The sequence below is a fragment of the Furipterus horrens genome, unplaced genomic scaffold, assembly GCF_987537825.1.
Source record: "Furipterus horrens unplaced genomic scaffold, mFurHor1.1.pri manual_scaffold_5, whole genome shotgun sequence".
In the NCBI taxonomy this organism is placed as follows: domain Eukaryota; kingdom Metazoa; phylum Chordata; class Mammalia; order Chiroptera; family Furipteridae; genus Furipterus; species Furipterus horrens.
Window position 1 is genome coordinate 10,655,466 of NW_028327175.1, and position 18,429 is coordinate 10,673,894.

Here is an 18,429-nt window from a genome sequence, read left to right on the forward strand (position 1 = left end):
TATTAAAAGGTGTGAACAGAAAAATACAAAATGAGTTGCTTTATAGTAGATATATTTGTATATACTGTATATACAATGTGTGTGTGCTGTCATGTTATACTACAGCTTTGAAGAATAATTAATTTGACATTAGAGATGAGTTAAATCAAGCTCATTGTATAAAGTTATTATTTGGGTACTTCATTTGATCTGAGGTATATAGTTAAGTTATGTTATGAAGAACTACATCTAATTCAATACCAAATGAACTTGAGCTAACTTGATTACTTTCTTTGGTTCTTATAAAATATCTTTCTTTGTAATAATTCACTACAAATGTCACAAATTAGAAGATTTTAATTAAGAAACTAATGGACATCTTTATCATCAAATCACAATTAGAAAGGTAGCTGTCAACTAATAAGAATAACAAATATTTGCTGAGAACTTACTCTAAGTGTACAGCGTATTTCCCAGCATTTTACATGTTACTCTTAAGGACTGTGTATTCACTATAAACAAGGTAATGCAATCTGACTTTTGAGTAAACTTTTTAAACACAAGCCACCCTTAGGAACAGATCAGTCAGTTCCTAATTTTTAATTTTATTCTAAATACTGTTGCAAATTGGCATTTCATTATTTTTACTTCCATTTTTCACCAGTTCTTTTGTCAAATTCATTTACAGTATCCGCTACTCTAACTTCTTTCCTCAAATCTACTCGGTCCTCTCCAGTGTCTAGCAACTGCCCTCTGTTCTTCAGAACTCAACACATCTCTCCATCCCGTCTCTATTTTTAGTTCTAATGCACTAATAACTCCACTCACAGTGGTTCCTTGCTCCTTCATGTCTCACAGATGATGTTTTTATGGAACAGGGGAAAAAAGGGGGGGGGGGGCGCACATCTTTTAGGCAGCCTGTCAAATCTAGAAAAGAAAATTGGAAAAAACAGTCCAAGTACTGAATGCCTAGACTTCATTGCTGAGCACACTGGAGTCATTCAATTAACTCTCGTGGAATGATTAAAAAGCATAAGGAACTGGCTAAACAGAAACGTATAAACTGACCTTATGTCTCCACAAAAGGATTATAGTTTGAAACAATTCCCTAGGAAATTACAAATGTGCCACCTCTCTAACCAAAAATCGAAACCAAAAAAAGCACATTTGTTTAGATGTACTCCGATCCTAGGAAATCACTAATTTTCATTTTGACACTATGACACCTGATCAATTATTTCTGATAAATTAGCTTATTCCTTTATAATCTTGGGCATAGTAGCTTCTGAAAAGCCACAGCCACTTTTAATTTAATTATACTAAAAGTAAACCTTATATTATACTATCTGATATCAAACTATGCTATAAGGCCATAGTAATCAAAACAGTATAGTACTGGCAGAAAAACAGATACAGAGATCAATGGAACAGAAGAGAGCCCAGAAATAAACCCACACCTATATGGTCAATTAATATATGACAAGGAGGCAAAAACATACAATGGGGTAAAGACAATCTATTCGATAAATGGTATTGGTAAAATTAAACAGATACATGCAAAAATTATAAAACTAGACAATCTTCTTACACCATAAGCAAGAATAAACTCAAAATGTATTAAAGACTTAAATGTAAGAGTCAATACCATAAAAATCCTAGAAGAAAACAAGGGTAGTGAAACCGCTGACATTTCCCTTAGCAATGCTTTTTTTCTGACATATCCTCTCGGGCAAAGGAAACAAAAGAAAAAATAAGTAAGTGGGACTACATCAAGTTAAAAAGTGCACAGCAAAGGAGACCATCAACTAAACAAACCAACAACAACAAAAAAAACCCACCGAACGGAAGAATATATTCACCAACGATACAGGTGATAAGGGGTTAATATCAAAAATTTATAAGTTGTACAACTCAACACCCAAAAAACAAACAATACAATTAAAAAGCGGGCAAAGGCCTTGAATAGACATTTCTCCAAAGGAGACTAACAGATGGCCAACAGATATATGAAAAGATGCACAACATCACTAATCATTGGATAAATGCAAATTAAAACCATAATGAGATATTGCCTCACACCTGTCAGAATGGCTATCGTCAATAAATCAATAAACAAGTGTTGACAGGGATGTGGAAAAAAGGGAACCCTGTTGGTGAGAATGCAACTGGTGCAGCCACTATGCAAAGCAGTAGGGAGGTTCCTCAAAAAATTAAAAATAAACTGCCTTATGACCCAGAAATTTCATTTCTGTGTGTGTGTATATACACACACACACACACACACACACATACACACACACAAAACTCTAAAATACTAATTTGAAAGAATACATGCACCCCTACATTCACTGTGGCATTATTTATAAGAGCCAAGATATGGAAGCAATGTAAGTCCATCAATACATGAATGGATAAAAAAAGCAGTGCTACATATATATCATACAATGGAATATTACTCAGCCATAAAAAAAGAATGAAACCTTACCATTTGCGACGACATGCATGGACCTAGAGGGCATTATGCTAAGTGAAATAAGTTAATCAGAGAAAGAGAAATCCCATATGATTTTACTTATATGTGAGATCTAAAGAACAATATAAACGAACAAACAAAATAGAAAGACTCAGATAAGAGAACAAACTGTCAGTTGCCAGAAGAGAGGGGATTTGGGGGACTGAGTGAAAACGGGGAAGGGATTCAGAAGTACAAATTGGTAGCTACAAAACAGTCACAGGGATGTAAAGGACAGCACAGAAAATACATATAGTCAATAGTATTGTAAGTCACGTACGGTGTCAGATGGGTACTTGAAGTACTAGAGGAATCACTTCGCAAAGTATATGATTGTCTAACCACTATGGTGTACATCTGAAACTAACACAAAACAATACTGGATGTAAACTGTAAATGAAAAATAAAAATTTAAAAGGAGACCTTTAATGATATTTGTAAAGCTAACCCCTCATGAACAAAGTAACACAGTTCTCATTAAAAGATTGCATTATGTTTATGAATTTCATATGAAACTAAAGAGGCAGTCTTCAGATTAAGCTAGATAAACAGAAACACTAGGAAGGCCCTAGAAGAGCCCTGTACAATAGAAAACAGTCGCACAGGAACATTCATTTTGTTATTCTAAATTCATACCACTATTGTCAATATACTGGAAAACAAAGCCTCAAGGGGGGAAAATGGTACTATTATCTTCTGGTAATTTACATCAAGTGAGTTGTTTTTTTTTAAATACATAGTATCTACCCTACCACTTTTAACCCTGATTTAAGGCTGTTTGAAGAGACAGTCTAGGTCAGCCTTGAAGGTAATTTTCAAATAACCATTAGTTATTTACAACAATTTGACGGAGTCACTAATTTTTCAGTATCCAGTCCATCCAAAATATGCAGCGATACAGCTTTGGCATACTGTATTTTTATTCACAGACAGCCAAAGTAACTTAAGTTATATTGGCTTTAAAGATATGTGCTCATTCTAATTTGTATATCTATGCCAGAACCATAACAATAAATTGAATATTATCTTGGACTTCCTTAGTTGAGGTAATAAAGGAATCCTAGAATTTCAACATGGTTTTCAAATTAAGTTTTATATAGCCTTTAAAAAAATCAACACTGTCCTTTAATAAACCAATTCATAATTATATCCTTTGCCAAAGAAAAGCCTAATGCAGTAGTTCTCAACCTGTGGGCCGCAACCCCTTTGGGGGTCGAATGACCCTTTCACAGCGATCGCCTAAGACTGTCGGAAAACACATACATAATTACACATTGTTTTTGTGATTAATCACTATGCTTTAGTTATGGTTGGAGGTCACCACAACATGAGGAACTGTATTAAAGGGTCGCGGCATAAGGAAGGTTGCGAACCACTGGCCTAATGTCTTCTGAGCTCTGAAAACCTGAAGTATTTAAATCCCATGTCTACTGTACACCTGAACGTCCCATAGTTTCGTTCAACCTAGCATGCTGAAAACTGCAGTATAACTTCCCTCCCTTCTTCCACATTCCTTCTGTCCATTCTTAGACCTTCTCCTCTATTCCTAATCTTAAAGGATGGATCTTCCATACTCCAAGTCCAAGAGGTATGAAACTTGAGAACCAAGGAGGCATCCTTGACTCTTCTCATTCTTCTTTACCCAACCTGCCTACATATTAACACCAAACTGTATCGAGGCCAATTCCTTAATATTTATGAGCTTCTCCTACACATTCACACTGTCTTAACTGAGGATCTCATCAATTCCTAAATGGCTTTCTAGTCTCCTTTTTTTTTCCTGCCTACTATCTAACGTCCATTTTGCTGCCAAAAAAAATATTTTTCAAACATAAAATATACTTTATTACTAAATGATTTATTTCTTGGTTCCCCAATGCTTTTAAAATAAAATGTAGACTGCTTAAAGGCATTTATATGCCTTCATAATTTGAACTGTCCCGCCCTGTGGTTTCAAATCTTTTGGTACACTCCTTCTCCAGCCCTGTGCTCCAATAATCTAAGTAGTTTCCAAAATCGAACTGTTGCCCCAGGTTCCTAAGTCTAATTAATAGATTACAACATTTAGTTTACATACTATCTCTAGTCTAAATTAGGTGATCCCCCTCAGTACTCCTACTGCACCCTCTTTTTCCTCCCTTTGTTAATCTGGATAATGTAACATAATCTTTGTTTACCTTTCTATATTTGGCTGTAAGATCCTTGAAGGCAAAGTTGGAGTCTTTTATTTTGCCACTTCTAATGTCTTACAGTTCTCAACATGTAGAAAACACCCAATGTTTGATGAACAAGAGACTATGAGATCATGGTCATGTCCACATCATGCTAATGTCTCATATGTCAGACATTAGTAACAGCATGTATGTAAAAATTGATTTTTTTTTAGTATGTTCCAATCTAGAATCACTTTTTCCTCCCTGCAGACTGATGATCCCTTAACTACAACTGTGTCACTAGGAACTACTCCAGTCTCTTACTTACCTAAATTCCTGTTTTTGTTTTTTGTCTTTACACTAGTCCATAAAAATCCTAAAACCTGAGAACCCCTTCAGTTTACAGTGGAATAAACGGGCTTAATGACTGGGTAAGTGTCACTTGGCTAGCAGCTAGTTTCGATTAGATTCTTTGTTAATTTCATGACTCCAAATGATATATCCAGTTTGAAAAGCCCATAATTTTTACCATCAAGAAGTTAAAAAATATATTGAAGAGATCACAGCCATAAGAGCAGAGAATAGTGAAATGACCTAAGGATAATCTTAATAGAAAATATCCATCTATAAAACAAGCAAAAAAAGCATTTAGAGAATGAATACATGAAGGAAAATAAAATTATGGAAAGATAAAACTTTTAAAAAATACATATTAAGAGCCATAAAAATGTTGTCAAACCGTGTGGCCCAGCTTCCACTTATGGGATTCTACTCAAAGTGAATAAAGCCCCCAAAGGGTTTTCTGTACATATAAAGATGTTTCACTACTAATTTTTATACAAAAAGAAGAAGAAGAAGAAGAAAAAGAAAAAAAGAAACAAAAAGAAGAGAGGAGAAAAAAGAAAAGGCTCTGGCTGGTGTGGCTCAATAGATTGCATGCCGGCCTGTGAACCGAAAGGTTGCTGGTTCGGTTCCCAGTCAGAGCACAAGCCTGGACTGCGGGCCAGGTCTCCAGTTGAGAGCGTGCAAGAGACAAGCTATCGATGTATCTCTCACACACTGATGGTTCTCTCCCTCTCACCCTCCCTTCCCCTCACTCTAAAAATAAATAAATAAAACCATTTTTAAAAAACGGAAAAGGTGAAGGTAAATAAAATGTCTAAAAGTAGAATGACTAAGAATATTAAGGTTCATCAACTGACAAAATACTGAGTAACATTTTAGATAATTATGAACACTATACAAAATCAGGAAAATCTTTACCATACAACCTTAAAAGAAGGCAGGACTACATATGTATATTTATACCATGAATACATATTAACTATTACATTCATATACATATTTTTACTAAAAAACTAGTAAAAAAAAACATAAAATATCATTATAGATATTTTTTCTATTTTCCAAAGAGCACACAGTTTCTCTCCACCTTTTATAATTGGGGGAAAAAAAAAAAGGAAAGTCTAACTTTGAGGTTCTTAAAAAGTTTTAAGTTCTAAATTATACAATTTAGCCTTACATAACATACCAAAAAACTATAAGTAGTTTTCAAGAAAACTACATGAATGGAGAGTTGGTGAAGTATAAAATTTTATTAAAAACACTAAAATTTTGGTGGCTATCTTCTAGTTGAAAAATGTCAGAATCAATAAAACCATAATAATTAGTGTAGGTGGCAACACACCTCAAAAGCTAGGTAAAATATTAGAGTTCAGATGTTCACCCTAGGACAGTCACAAAGATAAATTGTTAAGTCATTTTAAATTCTAGTTTTTAGGCCCTCTCATCTGAACAATGAGGACGTGCAATGGCACTATGACATACACTACAAACCGTGAACAACTGGAAAAGACTGAGGAGCTGTAATATCTGTCTCTCTTTCCCATCAACACCTCCTAATTTCTAATATGCATATCTGGATTATGCAGGTCACACTTCAGTCCTGATCCTAGGACCTGGTCCCTTAGCAGTGAATGGAAACCCAACAAAGCTGGGGTGGGAATAGAAAAGTATATAGATCTTTCTCTTACTCACCTAAGCAAACCTAGTTGTCCAGATACAAGTAATTAACTAAATTACACCAATTCTCTGCTTTAAATGCTATATCACCTTACCTTTTCTGGGCTTCATGTTTGCTTTCTTCTATAAAAGTTGCTCAATATTTAGCAAGCCCCACCCATTTTCTGTCAATCCAATTAGTCCTATAACCCAAAACTGAAACACAAATTTATGTATTCAACAATTGTTTGTTGAGTACTTACTTATGTGCAAGCCACCATAGAAACTCAGTGACCAGGCAGGATTCTCCCAACAGCCTTTGTAAAATGCCTTTAAATTGATCCCATTTTCTCAAACCCATGGTGATTAGCACCAGGGCAAAATATACCACCTATCATTTCTTTAGTTACAGTGAAGAAAATATTTACTTTGTTTTGCAAGATAACATCACATTTTAAGATGCCCTCCATCCAAGAGATATTCAGGTTATTTAAACCAGTAACTCCAAGTAGATCTTTTTGTTCAAACTGGGGAGTAAAGGGAATAACTTCTTATCTTCAAAAAGAAACACTGTAAAGCTATACAAAGCCATGAGCAATAACTACCAAATTCATAAACAAGTAATACAGTTACAACATATCTGGCTCTTGCCATTAAAAGAATAAGCATTCCTAGCAACTGAATGGTTTCATATTCCACTGCATTTGTTTTTTCAGTTTTTTGTTATATTCAAGAAAAGTGAAAATGTTATTGAAATGAACTTGTTTCCACAGAATAGAAAAGTAAATTAATATATGCCCTTCCTGTACCTTCCCCTTTCCACATTCCCATTTTCTTCTCAACTCAGACTCCACTCCTAAACATATCAGCACACAATATTGAAATGAATGTATACGTCCATTTAAATGTATTACTCTAAAAGTAAGGTATGAAAAGATAAAGTCTGAGTTCAAACTGTTCTAGTTGAGATACACTAGACAGTCAGTCGGAAACCCTAGATTTTAGATATAATGGAAATGTGTACAGAAGACAGTCACATTTAGGTTATAAAGCAGGAATGTTATTGAAGATTACACTTTAATTTTAAATACCAGAGCCCAAGTATATGAGCAAAAAGTTTCCTAACACTAAATACAACTTTTACAATTATCTCTAAATCTTTCTTAAAATGCTAGGAATAATTTCATCGGACAAATTTTATGTACACGCCCATTCTTAGATTCAAACAGCAGAGGAGGGATGGATGCAGGTGATTTTCAGGGAGGTGTTATGAATGTCAGGACTGGTGAAAGACTGGATTGGCAGTACAGTGAGAGAGAAGGGTCAAGCACTATCCCCAAGGTTCTGGTTTAGGCAACAGAGCTGATAGCGGAAACATTAACCTACTTCACATAATTTTAAGAATAGTTTTCTTTTGGGGTGGACAGGAGAAGTGAAGGACGAGTTCAGTAGTAAGCAAGCAAAAAGTCATGTGAATAGATGAGATCAATAATAGAAAGAGAGAAAAGAACAAAGGCTGAAAAATCACCTCGGGAATACCTATATTTAAGGGCCAGCAAAGTGAAGAATGGCAAGAGTCTACAAACGAGAGGCAAATACATAGTGGAAAACAAGAAGAGATTGATATATCCCTGAACTGAAGAAAGAAAGCTGTTCCAAAAGGGTGCTGGGGGGGTACAGTGAGGGCTGCGAAGTCAAATAAACTGACCAGAAAATGGCTCCCTTCTTACTGTCTGCCCAACCTTTAGTCAGAGACCACTGCTTCTCTAACTTTAGCGTTGGAAGAGAGACAGTGACTGTTATTCAAAATAACCTACGTTCTATTTTTAGTATGGACAACAAACTTTAAACTTAAAGCAAAATATAAATGCAATTTTTGCTTAGTATTGTACCATCCTTCATGTATTGTTCCAGTTTCTATGTGCTATATGTTCAAAATACACGATGCCACCTACTTTATGGTGGAAAAGAGAGCAGTATCCATTTTACCTGCTCTGTAGAGCATCTAACCTAACAGAATTAACCAATGCAAATAAATGCCACTTAATAAACATTACAAGAGTTTTGGAGGGGTAAAAATGAGCAAGTAAAGTTATGTCCAAAAATAAAGCAGCCACGGAGAAATATCTAAAGATGTTCAAAGTACTTTCAACAAACAGTAACATCAAAGTTAAAGAGTACTCAGTCATCAATAAACTAACACACACAACATGGACGAATCTCAAAACCCTGAGTCTAAGTGAATCCAACCCCACACAGAAGCCTACATACTGCACGATTCCATTTATACGAACGTATAGAAAAGACAAAACTGCTGGCACAGAAATTAGATCTGGTTGCCAGGGCCTGGAATAGGTATAGGACACTGATTACAGAAGGCATAAGGGGCTTTTTGTGGTGATGGAAATATTCCAAGTCTTGACTGTGGTCATGGTTGCAGGACAGTATGTTTGTCAAAACTTATCAAACTGTAAACTTGAACCTGAATTTTACTGTGTAAATTACCCCTCAATAAACCTTGCTTAAATTAGAAACAAAATTAAGACATCCTATCACAATTTTAGTTGAATAGCATTTTTAATTTACTATAATGTATTTCTCATTAGTCGGCAGCCGTCCGTCTCGAGAGACGATGGTGTAGCTTCTTAAGTGTCTATCTGCACCGCCGAGAATGGTTGTGCAGTCCGACTCGGGAGTGACATGGTATCTGTCTCCTCCCGTGTTGAATCTTGCAAGTATTTCTCATTATAGTTAACTTATCTACAGTATTATACATAATACTTAAATTAGCAAAGAAAATAAAAACTATAATCAATCAATCTCAAGCTAAAAACGAAAAAGTAGATACCTTCCCTCTTGCAATAAACCCTAGTATCTGCCCTGAATGGTGTGGCTCAGTGGATTGAGCACTGGCCTGCAAACCAAAAGGTCGCTGGTTCAATTCCCAATCAGGGCACATGCCTCGGTTGCAGGCAGGGTCCCTGCTTGGGGGTGTGCAAGAGGCAACAACCAAACAACCAAAAAAACAAACAACCAAAAAATAACCAGTATCTTACTTCCAATTCTGCTGCCCAAGGGATCGAAACAATACAATCCTTACCAACAGGCAAAGGAACTCTTTTATACTTTACTCTGATGCACGTTTTATGTTATGTATGTACTGTTAAGGATATATGCAAATAAAATGTTCTCACCCAAAAGTAAGCCTCAAGGTTATAATCTACATCCAAAAAAATTATATTTTGAAATTAACACAAAAATGTAATTGCCCTCACTAATCTTTAGATTTAGAAATATATCCTTAATAAATATCATATAGCTCAATTCCAATTAATCAATTCAACAAGAATGTACTGAATAACTACAATGCAGGACAAGCACTGTGATGAAGTTACAGACATAAAGATGAAAATAATACCACAGGGACTGGTGGTTAGTATGGCTGATGGACATAGGAATAATTTATTTTATCAAGAGATACAAGTAACATACTGACAAATGCTACAAAATGGAATGACCTTTCACAAAAAGGTCATGCTTTCTCTTTAAAAAAAAAAAACTTCTGGTCCTTGACTCAATACACATATTCAGTTTATGTCAATGTTTTCTCACCAGCAACATTTTTAACTTATGAAGATCTCAGAGTTTGAGGCCTTTCAAACAGCTCTAGTTTTCATCAAGGAACGTGTATTGTATAAGTGAGTCCACTCAGTTCAAAACTGTTTTTCAAGGGTCAACAGGAATACATTACAAGACCGTGTACACCAACACCACCTGTACTAAGCGTGCTGTGTAAAAACCTGCTCAGGAGGAGATAAAGACTGTATGGACACTGACAAGGAAAGGAAGCACACAATATGAAAAGGGAAAGAAAAAAGGGTAAAAAGATTATAGTAGAGTTAAATAAAAGGCATATGTCATATATGTCTTTGAAGATAGCCTGAAGGTAGGTGCTGGCATAAATACTGGATTCTTAATTCTTGTCTCAAAATGTCAAGAATAGTAACAGTAGCTTTTAGGCCATTACATTTTTCCACTTGGTCATTACCAAGGAAAAACTAAATTACATATAGCCTATGTTCAGATGATCAACTTCTTTAGGTGGAAACTGGCAACCCACAATCCTACCAGAGAAAGACTACTAAAAGTGATATTAAATCCTGAAAGGGTTGTCAAGGAGCAGTGCTGAGAAAACTCAGTGATATATTATTGCCTTGCCAGGATTAATTTCAAGGGCATTTTAGTTTTGCAAATAAAAAAATTAAATACAGTCATAAAGGTTAATATTTTTAGAGTAAACTATTGTTTGAGTTTTTGTGATTCATTAGTGTTTCAAGCACTGTTAGTTTTTAAGGTATCTAGAATAACTTTTTAAAAATGAGTACTCATATCAAAACAAGTGTGCATTTCATCAGCACAAGACTAAAGAACTGAGAAGGGTAAGTGACCCAAATATGTTAACTCTAACAAAAAGAAGTCCAGTATTTCAAAATCATGTTAGAGTTCCTGAATTTCTCAGGAGATGTAAAAGCATAAAAATTTATTTTAATTAATATTGCTAATTCCATGTTTTTGAATACTGAAAAACATTTTCTTTTTGCCCAAGGACAAATATACACCAGTGAAAATTTTCAGAGTTTGGTATATTTATGTTAAACAATATGTTACACACATGTAAAATGGCAAAACAATTTACTTACATAAATTATGCTGAAAATTTAATGTATTTGGGGAAATATTTTTTAATGTTCAAACCATTATTATAAAAAATAATTCAAAAATCACAATAATACTATGAAAATAAATTGGCTTTCCTATATTTTCAAAAGCTATCTATTCCACAGATGCATACACAGGGAGGGGCAAAAGTAGGCTTACAGTTGTGAGTATGCAAAACAATTTATTCTTGTGTTATTATTTGTTATTGTATTATTTTCCATACGAACTACAGACCTACTTTTTTGCCCCACCCTGTATTTTAAAATAATGTCCTGTTTAAATGCAGATTATACATACAAACATTTTGTACATTATATGTGGTGTAAAATAACATGATATTTTTTTAAAAGACTGTAACCCAATAGTGTATCGGTTATAACTGACCAAAACATGTTAGAATTCCTCTTTTTAAATTATCTTCAGGATCTTTTTATAAGCCACACAAGAAAAACAGTCTCACATCCCTATAACCAAGCCTACCTACACCCTGTGTAACAAAAAAACTCCAGGTCCTTGCCTCGATACACATTTTCAGTTTCTGTCAATGCTTTTAGAAATATTTTTAGAAATATTTAGGTTGGAATCTCCTTTCTAACACTTGCTAGTTTTGCCACTCTGGACAAGTTTCTTAAGCATGATGAGCCTCAATTTCGTTGTCTGTAAAATGAGAACACTACCACTAACCTCACTGGGTAGTTGGGTGGTTCAAATCACGATACACACTGCAATGGCTAAGGTTGATGGGTGAAGCATTAACTCTGGAGTCCTTGCTCTACTTTCTTCCACAGCTGTGTGACCTTAGGCTAGTTGCGCAATCACGCTATACATACCTCAGCTTTCTCACATACCTTAGGATAATAAATACCAAGCAAATTCATACTATACCTTCAAGAATTAAAAAACACATATAAAATATAAAGCCACTGGCACAGTTTCTGGCCCATGAAAATCACTCAATAATATTATGTATTACAAACCTAAAGCACTTAATACAGAGTCTCACACATACAAAAAAGATCTTATTAAATCTTAGTTTAGTTAAACTAAGTTCTAAATTACTTTTTACTTCTCTAAAATTCAAATCTACCTCTGAAAATGAAGATTTACCAGTAAAGATAAGGAAAAGACTATCTCAAGGGTTCTAAAGGTATTCACTAAAGGAATCCCCATAAGGTTGTACGTGATGGCAACAGCTTGGAATAAGTGTACAAGTTTCCAAGGTTATGACTTTGAAAGGATCAAATTCTTTACTTATATAAATACTGGAGCTTAAAAAAATTATCCGTCATATTACTTTATAGATTCATCATCTACTATATGACAATTGGTCATAAACATTTCTATGAATGAAATCACTGTCTAAAAATGAATTTCCTTTTCTGAATATAGATACTTTGACCATTTCAAGTCAATATAAAAAACCTAAAAGTAAAAACATCACAGATTGCTTCACAACTCAAATTTAAAAGACAAGATAGCAAAGGCTTACTGATTTAAAAAACATTATATATAGGCATATATATGATATGTAGTCTGAATTCTACTTTAGTTCTTTGCCTAAAGTAAACAATTTCCTGGACTACATTACCTGAAAGTTTGAATCAAATGAGCAACCAAAGGATAATATTAAGATTATACTCAAACTAGAAATGTGGAATCCTAAATCCTTAGGAACACATATATTTGATAGATCAAGATCGATTATTTATTATTTTTTAATTTTTTATTTAATCTTCATTGTACTTTTTTTTCCCATTACCATTTAGTCTCTTTAGACCTCACTCCCCCAAGTTGATCACTTACTATTAAGAATTATAAGACAACTGGCAATTTTCTAATCTTTCCAGCCTCATTTTCCTCATCTGTAAATTGTGCATGGCAACTGTTTCTAATTCGTGAATTTTTTTACAGGAATTAAATGAGATAATATTATGGGGGACTTATTTAGCACATTTCCTGACAAATAATAGGCCCTTAAAATCTTATCTAGCTGGCAATACTAGATAAAACAAAAATAATCTTTCCTAATAACATCACTTTGAGAATAAAAAGGAATCTGCCTTAAGACATAAAGAGATAACAAACTGAATTCATCAAAACGGACTACAGATTTACATCAAACAAAACGACATATAAGATAAATATCTAAAATCATTTTATTACCTCACTGACTTGGACAAAAAATTCTGACCACATAAAATACCCTTCAAAATTACAACGATGCCTATAAAAGACCTGGTGTTAAAAATTGTTTTTAAATCAACTAGAAACACTAAAATTCCAATCTAATCTAATTTCTAATGTAAAAGTACTACTTTCATACCAGGAAAATATGACTGAGAGAGAGATACCAAATCTGTCTCAAAGAAGAGGGAAAGGCTCCTTCAACTCAGTTAACTGAAAAAGTTACAAGGGGTATCAGTGTCAGCACTGAGCAATACATAGCACCATGACCAGAGCACAGATATTTCTTAAAGCAACATAATCTAATAAAAAACTATTAAGAGGCAGGGAATCCCTTTTTCTCCCACTGACTCACTACATGAATATATACGAGTCACGTGGCCTCTGATGTCAAATTTTTCATTAAAAAAAAAAAAAAAAAAAAAACAAATCATGCTGGTCACTTCTTTTATAGGGAAATGAGAATATTCATAAAGGAACTCGGGTCACCTTGAAAAAGGACCAATTTAAAACTACAAAGAGTAATAATAAATGACAACTGCTAAAAATAGAGAAAACTCTACTTAGAAGGTACATTGTAAAGCCTGGGACAGGTGCCTCAGTTGGTTGGAGCATCACTCCATGGACCCAAAAGTTGTGGGTTCAATCCCAGTTGGGCATGTACAGGAAGAAAACAACCATCTGAGGTCTGTCTCTGTCTCTCTCTAAAATAAATATATCATCAAGTGAGGATTTTTAAATGGTTTTCAAAGGCTATGTAAGCCCATACATTATCACCAAAGCCAACTTAGTATGTTCGAGATATTAAAATCAACTAAACAGCTAATTACCAGACTTCTATAAAGTTCATAGTCAGTAATTTCCTAGTTGTTTTATGGCAAATAAGTGTGATAAACAGAAGTGAAGTGACATGTCTCCAAAAGAAATTTTTATTTACAATACTTCAGTCTTCCCAATCACTTAATAGGGAGCTGAAATCTTACATTTACAATTTTAGAATTACTTACAAATTATGGTTTTCCTTATATGCAACAGGATGGGGAAAGTTATATGAAATTATATAAAATTCATTCTTTAGTTTTTATTTACTCTTGTATTACTAATTTTTACATCTTATTTTGAGAAGGTAAAAATGCCACATTACGGTATATCAAAATATAATACAGATTCAAATGTTTCTAGCAGAGCAGTTTGATGATGGATTGGTACTGAAAACATTAAATATAAAATTCGTTTAGGAAGTCTTAAAAAATACATATTTGAGCTGGGCAGTCCAGATCCAAATAAAGAAAATATGTTTGAATTGGTATAGCTTTGCTGATAATATTTTTCAAATTTAATAATGATCACTATGCAGAAAACCAAAAGTACATTTACTACATACTGAAAACTTTCACTTTTCCTCCCCGAAGAGACTCTCAAAGTTTTTCCTAATTCAAATATATTTTTTCTTCTTAACCTTAAAGGTGGACAGTATTATAATGACCCCTAGCATAGGTTCAAAATGTTCTAAAGAACTAATAAACAAATGCTGAATGGCCTTTTAGTCTGTAGACTGAAGAAAAACAGTAAACCATAATGTTGAAATTTCCTTTAGGTAAATTAGGAAATATTTCTCCAAAGAGTATAACTAGCATTGTAAGATTACTGGAGCACTACGGCGGTCTCTTTTCACTGAATTAAAAAACTAGTAATAGTAATACAAGATTAACCACTGGTGACTATCCCAACCAACACAGGAAAGGTAGAGCAGGCTATTCATAATCTCTAGGGAAACACAAATTATTCATTCCAACTAACTTATCAAAAATTTAAAGTTCAAGTTTAGGGTTTACTCCAGTTTTATAATGTTTTCTCCTTTAAAAATAACCTACCTAATCAGTTGACTAAATAAACAATATTTTCAATCTATTTAAAGAAATGTTTATGCTATCATAAGAAAAGCTATTGCACAGTCTTTTACTTAGAGACTGCTAACGATGTACAACTGGGAAAATAAGATCTGATAATTCACTTTCATTTAATTCCTAAGTCACTAGAAAAAAAATCAGTCACATAAACAGCTAACACACAGATTCAAACATCTGTGTAAGAAAGCTCCCTTTAAGTATAAAATTCTAAAAGTTCCTTCTGGTGATGAAAACTAAGCAAGCAGAACTCCTTCCCATTACCTGTAACAGAAATATGTTCATCCTTTGACATGTCTCCGTATTTTATTGAAATTAAAGTTGTAATGACAATTACAGGTTCATGTAAGGGCCTTTTAAACATTTATGCTGAAGCCCTTGTCTGCGTCCCCAAAACCCAAACCCGCGGCTGAAGACGTGAAGTGTCTCTCCCTCCTGTATTCTCTCCCCCCGCCCCCAGCAGGCCCCCCATTCGCACGCCCCCCCCCCGGCCCCCCCCACCCAGCGGAGGCCTGGGGCCCAGTAGCCAACAGTGTCGACCAGGAGCAGGCAGCACAAAGACAGGAATGGGAGATTAGTGGGAGGGAGGGAGGCCGGGACTGGGGCTCAGCAGGAGCTTCAGGCTTTTTAAAATTCAAACTGCTCCCTGACCAATACAAATCACGGACACGCTACTGACTACTACACGGATTTATAGCATTAAAAACATACCTAGTACGTGACAGCTATATTAACTTCGCTCTCCTTAACATTTTCCCATACGTTTGCGGTAAATGTGGTTCAGTTTCTTTTAAGCAGAATGCTGAACTCAAAAATAACCTGCAGAAAAGTTACTCTAGTCCACAATGACAATTTAAGCAGACAAAAAATTCCAGCCAAGGTACCACCAACCCGCTGGTAAAACAAGGGGCTTTGTTGATCCGTGTGGCTTCATTTTAATCAATAAAAGCTCCCCAGTACGGAGCATGATACAAAGTTATCAAAATAGCCTAACCCGAGTACTTTTATTTTTCTATGCCATTTGTATGGCTGGGAACTTTAAAATTGCTGGTTTTCCTTTCGACCAAACTGCGCCTCCATAAACAAGCTCAAAGCACTTAACTTAAAAGTTGAACTGGAATTTAAGCTAGAACTTCGATTTTTCTCCAGCATTTACAGATAATTTGACCTATGAAAATGACACCACTCTCATTACACAGTCAAACATCATGGACACAAACAGCCAATGACGATCCTGGGACCTCACGAAGATCTGCCCTGACATGAAAGGATGGCACCTTCTACATTTTTGTTAACCTCCCAGGAACTTCAAGCATAACTTCATGCGGGTACTTGGAAAGGAAACTGGTTTTTACCTGTTTCTCGGCACAATTCTCAGAACATTTACAATTCTTTCGGTCCGCTCCTACACGGTGAGATCAGGAAGTACCTGAGTATTTCACGTAGAGTCGTTTAAAACGCTCCTTACATAACACACAGAAATATAAAGTGGCAGGGCAAACCTGTCAAATAGTTTACGCTCGTCTGTGACTAAAAAGTCCATGTGCAACAGACACTGTCAAACAACAACCTAAAAACTCTTTCCGGGGGTCGGGGGGACAGAATGCAGTGTCTACCATACTCTGGTTTTCCGTATTAGATATTCATGGGAACGACTTAATTCTTAAAAAAAAAAAAAGAAAGAAAGAAAGAAAGAAAGAAAAGAAAAAAGAAAACGAGTCTTTATTAACTTTCCAACGTCCAAACAAGTTTTACGCAGGGAAAGAATTAGCACAGGATCTGTGTCGGAGTATTTACATTTGTCTCACTAACTGAAACTACTTCCTCCCTTCAGAGGGTCACAGGGGGAAGGAGGGGGGTTGTTTGTTTCACTGGGACGTTCCCCACTCCCGGACCAGGAAAGTTGTAAATATGGGGACGGCCAGGGCACATTTGCTGGGTAGTTGTATTGTTTCCGCCTCCTCACTAGCTACGGCTCCTCTCCCGGGCGAGGCCTGTCACCGACCAGCAGCAGCCCCGCTCCGCCCGGAGCTCTCCTAATCCCCGAGCTCAAGTAGATTCCGCTGGCCCGCGGCCTGCGCTCTCCGCCGGGCCTACGCCTCCCCGGCCGCCCGGCACGAGCCGTCCCCGCCGCCGGAGCCGGCCGGGGAGAGGGTACGAAACCACCGCCGACCAGGGCGGCTGCCGCCAGAGAGCGGCGAACTCTCGACTCGCCCGCGGAGGAGACCTGGGGCCGCTAAGGAAGCGGCGGGGAGGGGAGCGAGGAGGAGAGCCGCTGAGGACCTGGCGCCGCCGCCGCCGCCGCCGCCGAAATAAAGAGCAGGAATTTACCTGGGCGAATCGGCGTCTGAATCCAAGGGGAGGCCGAGGCCGCGGTGGCGAGAGACTATAATCCGGGCCGGGAGGGGGGGTGGCTACGGCTCCTCTTCCGTCTCCTCAGTGCGGGGAACATGTAGAGCCGGGGGGAGACCAGCCGAGAAGACAAATCGCTGCTTCTTCTTCCTCCTCCTCCTCCCACATAGAAACACTCACAAACACCCGGCCAGGGGCCCGAGCTACCGGGGGGGCATCGCCGCCGGCCCGGGAACCAATCCTCCTGTCGGCGGGGGCGTCCCTCCCTGCGGCTTGGTGGTGTCGGGTGAGTCGGTACCGACCGAGGGAGGGGGGGGAGGGCGGGGGGGGAAGGAGCCCTGTGTGTCTCTCTCTCTCGTTCCGTCTCTCCCTCTCAGAACAAAATGCCGACCGGAAGTGCAGCTGCAGGAATGACTCCCTCCACCGGCGCCAAACACTAACAACCACCCCCTCTTCCCCACTCCACTTCCGCCACCGCCGCCGCGGCCGCCGCAGCCACTTCGGCTCGCGTCCTCGGCCGAGCCGCTTCGTTCCGCACGGCAGCCGGGGCCCGGCCGGGGGCGGCCGCGAGGCGGCAGCGGCTCTCCTCCTCAAGGCGGCTGTGGATGTTGCTTTTTATTGT

General features: G+C 36.9%; 1 protein-coding gene across 2 annotated transcripts in view; it reads right to left on the bottom strand.

Moving 5' to 3' along the window:
• NIPBL (NIPBL cohesin loading factor) overlaps window positions 1-18,108 on the bottom strand; it is a 185,541-nt gene extending 167,433 nt beyond the window's left edge. For both annotated transcript variants that reach the window (XM_090276169.1, XM_090276170.1), the window contains exon 1: window positions 17,787-18,108. The gene's annotated coding sequence lies outside the window, so the exon portion shown is untranslated. The remainder of the gene's footprint in view (window positions 1-17,786) is intronic.
• Window positions 18,109-18,429: the final 321 nt, after the last annotated feature.